We start from the raw sequence: 12793 nt of genomic DNA, 5'->3' as shown, positions 1-12793 counted from the left end.
GCTTGCACTTCCCATTTGAGTACAGTAAGAGGTGAGAGAAGTACAGAATGAAGCAAGAGATGTGCAGAAATAAACAAAAGAAGTGCAGAAAGAAGAAACTGAGGTACAGAAATAGGCAACAGGGGTGCAGAAAGAGGGAAGAGGGGTGGAGAAGGAAGCAAGGTGGTGCAGAAAGAAACAAGAGAGCTACAGAAAGAAACAAAAGAAGTGCAGAAAGAAGGAACAGAGGTGCAGAAAGAGGCAATCGGGGTGCAGAAAGAGGGAAGAGGGCGCAGAAAGAGGCATAAGGGGTGCAGAAAGAAGCAAGAGAGGTGCAGAAAGAAACAAAAGAAGTGCAGAAAGAAGGAACAGAGGTGCAGAAAGAGGCAAGAGGGGTGCAGAAAGAGGGAAGAGATGTGAGAATGAGGCACGAGGGGGGCAGAAAGAAGCAACAGAGGTTCAGAAAGAAGCAACAAAGATGCAGAAAGGTGTAAGAGGGGTGGAGAAAGAAGCAAGAGTGGTTTGCACACCATTAGTACTAATTTAACACCCACATTTAGAAATAAGTAACAGGTGACTATTCTAGGTTCGCAAAGGGCCTTCCACCATGCTGTAACACTTTGCTGCCTTTTTGGTGACATTTGAGCAGTTTGAGCTATAAACAAGGCTTTTTTTGTTCAAATCTGCTGATTAGGCAGACTAGGTGCATGAGTAACTCTAAGGGTGGCGGTGTGTGAGTGTCTGTATGGGTATATGAGTGCATATATCAATGGCTATATTGATGAGTGACTGTATGGGCGAGTGAGTGGATGAGTGTGTAAACCTATGAATCACTGTGTGTATAAGTACTAACTGGTATTGGTGTGTCTATGGTTTCGAAAATGGTAGTCTATTTTAGAGTGGGTATATGAAAGGTTATATTAGGGTGTGAGGAGGTGCATCAGATATTAAGTGGATAATGTCAACAGTGATGTGATCAGTGATGTCACTGACCATGTCATGAGTCATGTAATATGTGACGTCATCAGCAGTGCATTGTGGGGTGTGAGTTATAGTTAGCACAACTAACTATAATAGCCGAATTTCTCTGGTTTTGTTTGAGTGAAATGTCAGCCTAACTATAACGTCCCTGAAACCTGTGTTTTTTCAGTGAATTTCTAAGGTTTTTTAAATGCTAATTCCTAACTATAATGTCCCTGAAACCTGTGTTTTTTTCAGTGAATTTCTAAGGATTTTTTAAATGCTAATTCTTGACTATAACATCCCTGAAACCTCTGTTTTTTTCAGTGCATTTCTAAGCTTTTTTAAATGCTAATTTCTAAATCTGCCTACATAGGTAGGACATGTGCAGAAAGAGGAAGAAAGGCACAGAAAGAAGCAAGAGAAGTGCAGAAAGAGGCAACAGATATCCACAAAGAGGAAGAAAAGAGTAGAAAGAAACAACTGAGATGTAGAAAGAAACCTACTTTGACTGTACCTTACAACAGACTCATACAAAGTAGCCTAATCACTAATTCTTCTCCCAGGATGTCTAAAATCTCACTTTTCTCTTGAAGGTTCACTATTAATCAACTGCTCAGAATGTTAGGCCTACCAAATATAAAATAGCAGTTCTAAGCATATCACAGTTGCAAGTCTGACCAAGTTTGTGAAGGTATGCATGCGTGTCTCTGCTTTTACCTAGTGACATGTTACATAAAAATAAACATACAAATACTTGAATACCTGTGTTTCAAACAGCATACTCTGTAAATATGTGTACATAAAGGTGCATATATTTATTTCTGCTCATAATACAGGGTGCATGGGTATTCAATAGTATATTTGAGGGGCTCTATAATACCTATATACCCAAGACATCTGCCTGTGCAATTGAATTACAGAGCAGAACTGAGAACATTTAACAACTCATAGGAGAAGCTACTCACTTTTTAAGCCACCATCTTCAAATGCATAACACATGTGAGAATACATATACAAGTAGACATATACCTCAGTCACAAGAGCACGCAGTCCTTTAAACTTGACAGCTTGCACTTCCCATTTGAGTACAGTAAGAGGTGAGAGAAGTACAGAATGAAGCAAGAGATGTGCAGAAATAAACAAAAGAAGTGCAGAAAGAAGAAACTGAGGTACAGAAATAGGCAACAGGGGTGCAGAAAGAGGGAAGAGGGGTGGAGAAGGAAGCAAGGTGGTGCAGAAAGAAACAAGAGAGCTACAGAAAGAAACAAAAGAAGTGCAGAAAGAAGGAACAGAGGTGCAGAAAGAGGCAATCGGGGTGCAGAAAGAGGGAAGAGGGCGCAGAAAGAGGCATAAGGGGTGCAGAAAGAAGCAAGAGAGGTGCAGAAAGAAACAAAAGAAGTGCAGAAAGAAGGAACAGAGGTGCAGAAAGAGGCAAGAGGGGTGCAGAAAGAGGGAAGAGATGTGAGAATGAGGCACGAGGGGGGCAGAAAGAAGCAACAGAGGTTCAGAAAGAAGCAACAAAGATGCAGAAAGGTGTAAGAGGGGTGGAGAAAGAAGCAAGAGTGGTTTGCACACCATTAGTACTAATTTAACACCCACATTTAGAAATAAGTAACAGGTGACTATTCTAGGTTCGCAAAGGGCCTTCCACCATGCTGTAACACTTTGCTGCCTTTTTGGTGACATTTGAGCAGTTTGAGCTATAAACAAGGCTTTTTTTGTTCAAATCTGCTGATTAGGCAGCAGATGATGGATTATGTAGCTAATGCGGAAAATGTATAATTGTGTGAAAGTCGGTGCAGCCAAACAGTCGCAAAATTCCAGTGGCCCTGCTCATACCACTGACTAGGTCCAGAAGTGCTCCACAGTGGTTTCTTCTTTTTTTGTCTCATTGAGTTCATAGTTTAGCTTCTATGGAAATGAGGAAGACTAAAGCTGAGGTTACCACTCCACAACATAGACTACCATACCACATAATTACTCTCCATAAAACATAATCCCACTCTATATAATTCCTATATACTAAATACCACATACTTTCTATCCACATAATTTCACTGCACAACATACCACATAATTCCACTACATACAGCGTACATCCACTCCACTCCAAAAAACATTAGTAAAAAACTTCTACTTTTACAACGCCAATAGCTCTAACTCTTGCAAATGCGAAACCTATTACATTGCAAGTGCTTCTTTAACTAGTAGTTGCGTTTCAAGAATGGTGGAGAAAGGGCGCAGGGCCTCTGACCAGCACTCAGGAATTCAGCTGCGTAGGACTTACTGGAGGTACCAGGAGGGTTTCTTGGCCCCCAAAGTCCCTCAGGAGTAAAGTGGAATTTATCCCCCAACTCGTAGTGTGCCAGGAGGCGCATTTGCCGAGTGGTGGAGACAGGGGGCATGGCCTTCAAAGACCTCTTAGCAATCCCCTGTGTGGGACTTACTGGAGGTAACAGGAGGGGTAGCTGGCCCCCAAGGACATCTTTTGGGGCCAACTACCCCTCGTATTACCTGCAATAAGACCCACACAGCAGGATTGCTAAGTTCTCATAGCAGGCCACGCGCCCCTTTGCCCACCACACTGCAAACACGCCTCCTAGCGCACTCTTGGATGGGGATTGAAGTCCCCTTTGCTTGTGGGGGTCCTTAGGGCCAACTAGCCTATCTGATACCTCCAGTAAGCCCAGATAGTGGGATTGCTGAGAGGTGGACACATGCCACGCCCCCTTTCTCCACCACTCTGCAAACACGCCTCATGGCGCACCCTTGGTTGGGGGATGAAGTCCCCTTGTCTCCTGTGGGTCCCTGGGGGCCAACTAGCCCTTCTGTCATCTCTAGTAAGCCCTGCACAGCTGGATTGCTGAGAGAGGTCCGAGGCCACGCTCCCTTTTTACACCACTCTGCAAACGTGCCTCCGGGGCATTGCTGCTCAGGGGATGAAGTCCACTTTAGTCCTGAGGTCCTCAGGACACAAGAGGACCTCATCACCCCACCAGCAATGCGTCAAAAGGCACATTTGCAGAGTGGTGTAAAAAGTGGCATGGCCTCGGACCCTCTCTCGGCAATCCCACTGTGTGGGGCTTACTGGAGGTACCTGGTGAGCTAGTTGGCCCCTAAGCACCCTTAAGATTCAAGGGGACTTAATCCCCCTTCGCAGAACACGCCAGGAGCAACTTTTGCAGAGTGGTGCACGGAGAGGGCGAGGCCTCCGGCGAGATGCTGGCTTCTCCTTTCTTTTTTATATTTAGAAGGGGGGCTGTGTGGCCCCCTTCTCTAAATATTTTTTGGGCCGTGGGGACCCCATCCCCCAGGGCCTGAGCCATTTTTAAATGATGTTTTTATTTTTTTGTTAAACAGAAAAGGGGCCGCGCGGCCCCCCCTCCGAAGGCTGATTTCCGCCCTGGGGACCCTATCCCCCAGGGCATGGCCACTTATTTAAAAAAAAATACAATTAAAGGAGGGGGCCACGTGGCCCCTCTCCTGTGGCCTTTTTCGGCCCAAGGGACCCCATCCCCAGGCTTTGCCCCTTTTTTTCTTTTCTTTTTTGCGGGAGGATAGCCACGTGGCCTCCCTTCCCTTGGCCACTTTTGGCCCCGGAGACCCCATCCCCCGGGACCTGGCCTCACGTTGGGGAACGCGGGGGGAGCCCCAATGCCCCTGCGGTCCCTGCCGGCCTTCACGTCTTCTGCGGGAGCCGGCATTGCTTTTGAGCAGAGGGACCTGCAAACATGCACCTCCATTTTCCCAAAAGCAATACTACTTTGCTTCCATGAAGCGAAGCAGAAGTTTGCAATGGTAGGCGGGAGCATTGCTCCCGCCCTTTCTTTGCAAACAGCAGTGTCCCTGGGTGGGCACCCTGGGACATTGCTGGCGCCAGCACTGGGGGGTTGGCGGTCCCCAGGGCCAAGGAGGGCTCCTTGAGGGGTGCCGCGCGGCCCCCCCAACTGATGTGAAGCCCCAGGGAGGTGGTGGTCCCCGGGCCAGGGGTCCGCAACGGATCCCCATATTGGGCCAGTGCGGGGGGATGGCCCCCCCACACGTCTTATTTACAAGTAGCACCAGGGAGGTCCATGCTTCGTTTTTAAAACAAATTGTGCCGGATTTGCGGATCCTATGCAAATCCCGCTGAAAAGTTTTTTTTAATGCTTTTCTTGGCTCTGGGGGTCCCTGTGGGATTCCCTGAGCAGGCCTACGGGGTCAGGGTGTTTCTACCCTGCCCCCTTATCTTGTTTTTAAAGTTTTTGCTTGTGACTCGGTTATACCGAGTCACAAGATGGCTGCCAACACTTCTTGGTTTGAAGTGTTGGCAGTCAATCAGAGTCAAGCTCATGCTCGGGAGGGTTCGCGGAACCACCGTTTTTTATTTTTGAATTTCTCAGAAACTACTGAACGGATTTACACCATTTTAAAAAAAGGTCGCTTTCTGAACCAAGAGCTACCTTTTTGCCAAACTTGGTGTAATTTTGTTCGGGCTGTAGCTTTCTCCAAAATTTCATATGGAAATTACCATGGAAAAATCACGTTTTGGGACCCCCCTTTTTTCTCGGCCCCCGCTTGACGAATCAACCCGAAACTTTCAAGACAGGAGCTGACCTGCGTTCCCCATTAGTTTTGGAAATTTCGCAAAGATTCGTCAATCAGCGCCAAAGGTACTGGCAAATCAAAAAACACCTTTTACTATGGAAACTAGGTCCTAACTATAACTACCTACTGGTGACCGCCAGTAGAATATATATATATATATATATATATATATATATATATATATATATATATATATATATATATATATATATATATATATATATATATATATATATATATATATATATATATATATATGGGAATGGATATAGGGTAATAAGCGTTGTTTTATGGTTTAGAGGAGTGTAAGAGTATTGAGTTGTAAGAGTGTTCTTAGGATTAAGGGGTGGATAGGGATATAGGATAGGAATGGTATTTTAGGGTTTAGGGATGGGTAACGGCATGAGATGAGGTGATAAGGGTATTTTTAAGGTTTAGACATGAGTAAGGGTATTGGGTGGTAAAAGCATTTTTAGGGTTTAGGGGTGGGTAAGGGTGTAGGATGGTATGGATATTTTATGGTTTAGGGGTGTGTCGGAGCATAGGGTGGTACGGTTATTTTTAGGGTGTAGGAGTGAGTAGGGACTTAGGGTGATAAGGGAAATTAATAAAGGGGGGTTTCCCACAATAAAAATAATAAGGAAATTAATTTATGTATAAAAAAGGGGGGGTTATAAAATTACACACACAGATATATTTCACTTACCTTATTTATACTTATCTGCGTGGTAAAGGCATATGCGTGGTAAAGGCAAGCGTCGGTTAAGACAGACAATATTGTAGCAGTTCCAGACACAAATCATCAAGGAAGTACCTGATCGAACAACCTCAACTGAGTGGCAGCTCAGTTGAATTTTTGGGTACAGAGCATCCTGATGAACATATCTGAAGATCACATCAAAGGAGGCGACAATGTGTTGGCCAACTCTCTGAGCCGGAAATTTCCCTTGTGCCTGAATCTTAGTCCCTCCTGAATAACTTTCAGGAATGTTTGCTAACAGTTTGGGGTTCGGTCTCTGAATATGCTTGCATTAAAGGACATTGTACTTCTGCCAAGATTCTGCAACAGGTTTCTGGAGTTGGAAGCCTGAGGAGTAAACACTCTGGTGATGAGATGCCAAAATGACTGCTTTATACAACTCCTCCATTCACTTGAAATTTCTGGAGGAGAAGTGGAATCTGTTTGTGGTGGTTCCCTACTGGCCACGGACGTCCTGGTTTCCTCTCCTGATATCCCTGGTACTTCTTCTGCCTGGGTTACTGCCGTAATATCCATCTCCTCTAAAACCTTGTGCTTGCTTCCTCCCTCTCAAAATCCTTGTGTCGGTTTGGTGGTTGAGAAGTCCAATCTGTGAGCGAGAGGCTTTTTCCTTCTTTGGTAGAGGTTATTCAAAATTTGAGTACACCTTCTACACAGAAATCCTATTCTAAGTACTGGAAATATTTTGACCTGAATTGTTCCTCTCATAACTTAGCTTCTTATTCTTGTAGTTTTCCCACAGTTTTAATGTTCTTTCTGGATGGATTTCATCTTAATCTTTCCTTTTTACTTTAAGGTCTCAGCAGTTCGCAATTAATGCCCTCTGGCATTTTTCTGAACCAAAAGAGGAGACAGAATCTTTGTTTTTTAAATTGTTTCAGAGTTGTGCAATATCTAGACCTCCATCTTCTTCTCTAGCTCATTCATGGGATCTTCCTTTAGTGCCAAGGACTCTACAGGGTCACCCTTTTGAAATTTCTATCTTTTAAGTTTCTTTTCGTGGTTGCTGTCAGTTCAGCCTTTAGGATTGGTGAACCAGAGGCTTTGTGAATTAATTTCCTTTACTCAGTTTTATGGAGAATATTTTTATTCTCAAACCTAATCCTACCTTTATTCCTAAAGTTAATTCTGTTTTTCGCAGATCCCAAGAGTTAATTATTCCTTCTTTCTTTTCCCCCTCGTCCAGTGATGAAGTTTTCTTGAGTACTCTAGATGTTAAAAGGACTGTTTTGATTAATGGTTGGCAGGTATCAAAACAACAGAAAGACTGATAATTATTTTGTGACATTTGGCCAGACTGGAAGGGGAAAGAAGGCAACATCGATGAATCTAAGCAGGTAGATTTCATCAACTATCTTGCAAGTAGGACAATATAGTTCAGGTTCCTTTTTAGAACAGGGAAAAGCCACAAGAGCCATGGCTGCTTCCTGGTCGGAATCTCAGGGAGTATCTATCTAGGAAGTTTTTAGTGCAGCCATTAGCTTATCAGAATATACTTTTGCTAGGCATTACCGTTTAAATTCTGTGTCAGACTTACATTTGAATGTGAGAACAGCGGTTTTGAATTCTGCTAAATAATTTAACGGTTGTGTTATGTTTTCTGTTCTTGACTATTAGAATGGGGTGTTGCATAGTTGACTCTTTGCAGTGGATGTTGGTTAATAAAGATTACCAGTAAGTTTCAGGGGCACTTTGAGTGAAGGTACTTTCCCCGATCACTTATGTACATCTTTTTAAAACTAAGTGCATGTCAATTCCTTATTCTTTTTTTATTCATCCTTGTATGTTTAAAGTATTTCTCCAGTTTACAGTAATTTAAATTGTATTGTATATTAGTGTTTGTATAGCGCTTACTACCAGTATGTGGGCAGGAAAGCACTTACCCACACAGATAGCTAGCTACACTGTGTAGAGTGTGTGGTTCAGGGGGTGTTGCTTATGTTTTAAGCCTATATGGGAAATATTTTTATGTCATACGTGATGACCAGTGAGGTGCTTTTATCGTGTTACGGGATGCAGCGCTTAGTGATGTGATGGTTGAGGGTACATATGAGATAGATCCGCAAATCATCATTATGATGAGGACAAACCAGCTTAGCCACAGAGGCAGCAGGATGTTGTGTGCAAGTACATCAAAGAGGACGGTAATCAACGAAAGCCCAGTAATTCATCTGGTGACTTGAGCCCGGCGGAGATGGTGTTGAACGTATAAAAGGATACCAAAATGCTAAGAATGGGAATTGGTGATGTAAGCAGTAGCATGCACCACTTTATTTGATGTCTTTATTTATTTTTAAAGCCAGGAAAACTGCCTATTGCTTAATTAATACACCCCATGAAGGAGGAAGCAAGTGGAAGAGCAATCAAGTTTGGCAATCTGAGTAGAACTAGACAATCTTTAAAAGGCCCAGACTACAACTACTCCTGCTATGCTGAAGGAAGCCAACATTTGAAGCAGGGGTCCACACCCCAAGCAGCTCCCAATCATTGAAGGCTCTCAAAGGTGGATGAGCCCCAGTCTGGTCGTGGAGCACGCAGTATTTTTTTCTCTGCGTGAATAAGAATAATATTTTCCTGTGATGTGTATCAAAACAAAAACGGTTTTATAATATGCGATGGTTGAATGTTTATTGAAAGTTTATTACCACAACATTTAGGTGCCAGCAAGTATTCTTTTTTCTTATTATTATTTTGGTGGCAGATGTGTGCAATGAAAAAAATGCAATTTCAATTTTAAAAAAAATACTGTCACTAACATACTGTTATAACTCAATTTAATGGTACTCAATTTATCAACATCTGGAGTGTGAGAGCTGAATCTGATCTGTAAGTCCTTAAATCTGTGGTCTGTAGGTCACTCCCGTATTTCGTCAGTGAGTTCTTAATTAACTAATCTATTTATCAACTCTATCATTTGCTTATAGGGAGGTGGTGTCTCTCATTTGTGTTCTGTCCCATTCGTGACCAGTGGAAGGGCCCCATATATTTTTATGGATGAGCTAAACACCAGTTAAACACCAACGTTTGGCCCTTGCGCTTGGGTTAACACATTATCCGGTAGCTGGGTACATCTCAGCACATACAAGGTGCATGTGATGTGCATCTGATTCCCCAAGAAGCACTTGCAGGTTCTACTGTGCTTGCGTCTATTGCCTATCAATGGCTGCAGATTTTGGGGTTCACAGTGTGTCAAAAATGTGGAACTATGCCCTGCTTTTGAGTATTTCAAGCTGCCGGTGTGAGTGAAGTGTGACCTTGCCTGGCTGCGTGCTGCTCTGAATACACAGTGACGTCGGCTACATCAGACTTCAGGCCTCAACCAGGCACATCCCGAGATTGTGCATTTTCTCTTTTGTTTTATGTGTTTTTATTGGGTGTATCCTTTTCAGGTGAAGAGCCTAAGTGTGATAGTGTGGATGGGTGAGGGAGTGAATGTGAAGATGGGTTAATGGTTTAACACGTCTGCATCCATCCACTCCATTATTCAAATTGCATTTATATAGCTCCTACTATAAGCATCCAACCATCCATCGATGCACATGTATGAAACTATTCATCCTCGGACATACCGATTACTGCTTCCATCCATGCTCTCTTTACATAGTGCCACCATTGGCAACCTTCCCCACCCCTCCAACGTAACATGCATGCTAATAAATAAACACACAACACATTTCTTGTTTGGGTAAAATTGCTGCAGGTTTATTACATACACCGTTATGTAATATGGTGGGTTATCTTACCGGCGATCCAAGGGCAGGCAACCAACTGGGCCGCCTGCCCGCCTGATGAGCCAAGCAGCACTGAGGCAAACCCCATCTGTGCTGCCACTTGTGGTGATCCTCTTCCCGGATCACGTACAGTTCCTTATTACTCACGCCCCTTTCAGGGCAGAGCGAAGCATAGCAAACCCACGGTTGTTCAGGCCCACAACCACCCGATGTACTAATGGGGCTCCAACACGGTTCTCCAGGAACCTCCCATGAGGCTCCTGGGCCTTGGCTTTGGCACCCCCTATGGTGCAGCGCAGAGGTAACCTTCTGTACCCCTTTGCTTCCAGATCACCCTGTAACTCCGCCACAGCTCTGGAGGTGGCCACCGTCGCCGCCAGAGCCCCCCACCAAAACAGCTATAATCTTACCCGCAACCTCGCCTGTCTAGAGCCTCCTGCAAATCTAGAAGAAAGAGAACCATCCCTACTGGTTATAGATGACCCCTTCTATATCCCACTAGCCCTTGACGTTACCCTGATTCAGCAGTGTCTGATGAAACAAAAGGCCCTTTTGGTCAGTGGAGTTGTGCCAAGAACTCTTCACCCCATGCGGGAAAGTTCCACTGCATCACATGACTCAGCCCCGCGCCAGCTCTGGGCGGGACGGTTTCAAACACCCTGGCTCACACTGCCCCACCTGTTAGCTGTTCTTACCTAGCTGCCATCCTTCTAGCACGGTGTGTACCTGAACACCTGTGTCTCACATCTATTATTATTATTTGGAAATCTTGTATAGCGCACAGATACCCCAACGGGGTGTCCCGGCGCTTGTGTGAAGGCAGAGGGAGTGCCAGAACTCAGGTGGTATTAACAGAAGAGAAAGGTTTTTAAAGCTCTCCGGAAGGGAAGTTCCTCCCGGGTGGTCCTAATGGACAGGGGTAAATTGTTCCAATGGGAGGAAGCACAGACTTGGAATGTTTTCCCCCCAGATCGAACTTTTTTGACTCTGGGGGTAGAAAGAAGATGTTTAGAGCTAGAGCGAAGACATCGAATGTTGCTGTAGGGACGACGGCAAGAGGATAGATGAGCGGAACCTTTACCATTGATCGCGCGATGAGCGAGGGTAAGAGCCTTAAATTCCGCCCTTTTATGAACTGGAAGCCAATGCAGCCTGAGTCGATAGGGAGTGATATGTTCACGAAGTGGAAGACCACAAACCAGGCGGACAGCGGCATTTTGGACTGTTTGAAGATGACGCTGAAGGCCCCAAGATAGACCTAAATATAATCCGTTAGCATAATCAAGATGGGAAGTGCTTAGAGCCTGCACAATAGTTTTCCTGGTTTGGCTAGGGAGAAAATTGATACATTTTTTCATCATCCTTATCTTAGAAAAACAGGCCGCAGAAACCGACTGGATTTGCTTCTGAAAAGAGAGATTGCTATCCCAGATTACTCCTAGATTTTTGACTGAGTCTTTAGGCAAGGGGGGTGAGCTCAGATCAAGAGGCCACCACAGGTTAGGGTCCAATGGCGAAGGCTGATGGAAAAATATAACCTCGGTTTTGCCAGCATTAAGCCGGAGGGAGTTGTTATCCATCCAGCTGGCGATGTTCCGGAGGCAGGTTTTCAAAAGGTCAAAGTTAGACTGGGAGGGGGAATCGAATGAAAACAGAAGCTGTATATCATCCGCATAGGAAGTGGCCTGGATTCCATATTGAGAAATGATCTCGGCCAGCTGGGAAAAATACACATTAAACAAAAGAGGGCTCAATGAGGAACCCTGAGGGACGCCCCACCTGAGGGGACGACTGTCTGAGGTAAAAGGGGGAGTAAATACAGCCTGTGTCCGATTGGACAGAAAGGAGGCAAACCATTCCAAGGCCTTGCCCTGGATGCCCTTTGCCTGCAGACGATCGAGGAGGATGGGATGTGAGACGGTGTCGAAGGCTGCCGACAAGTCAAGCAGCACCAACACCGCTCTAGAACCCTCGTCTAGCTTCCATCTGATGGCGTCAGCCATCTCTATAAGGGCAGATTCGGTACTGTGCCCCGACCCGAAGCCGTGCTGTGAAATGTGGAAAGCGCCGCTCGTTTCCAAGAAACCAGCCAGTTGTCGTTGAACAAGTTTCTCCAGCACTTTAGCTGGGGCGGGGAGCAGGGAGATGGGACGGTAGTTAGCTGGTTCAGAGGGATCTGCAGTTGCTTTTTTAATGATGGGAACCAATCTATCGTGTTTCCAGGAGTCGGGATAAATTCCTGTCTGAAGGGAGTCATTCCAAATTTTGTTTAAAAAAGGATTAAGCAAAGGAGCTAGGGATTTATACTGTTTTGCCGGCCAGGGGTCCAAAGGGGAACCAGATTTACATTTGAGTAATTCTGCCAGCGAATGTTCCGGGGTGATCACCTCAAAGTTAGAAAAGGCCTTGTCAGGGTTGGAACTGACTGGACGTGATTTCAGATGGGAAGGGTTGATTTTGCAGGGAAAGGAACTCTGAATAGTAGCGATATTATCTTCAAAATAACTAGAAAGATTGTCGCAGAGGGACTGAGATACCGATGGTTGACGCTTGAGGGCCAGGGGGTCAGTAAAGGCTCTGACAGTGTCAAAAATGACTCTCGAAGATCCTTGTGCCCGGGTGATTTTCTCCTCAAGATGGGATCTTTTATGATCAATGATTTTCTTCCTATACTCCTTGAGGGAAGTTTTATATTTAGATTTGCTATCAGGAGAGGAAGCCCGTCACCAATTTCAGTCAAGCCATTTGCAAGCCGATTTGCAAATCCGGAGTT

This window comes from Triturus cristatus, chromosome 6, assembly GCF_964204655.1.
Source record: "Triturus cristatus chromosome 6, aTriCri1.1, whole genome shotgun sequence".
Taxonomy (NCBI): Eukaryota; Metazoa; Chordata; class Amphibia; order Caudata; family Salamandridae; genus Triturus; species Triturus cristatus.
The sequence above is the reverse complement of the archived record's forward strand: the minus strand, read 5'-3'. Positions refer to the sequence as shown.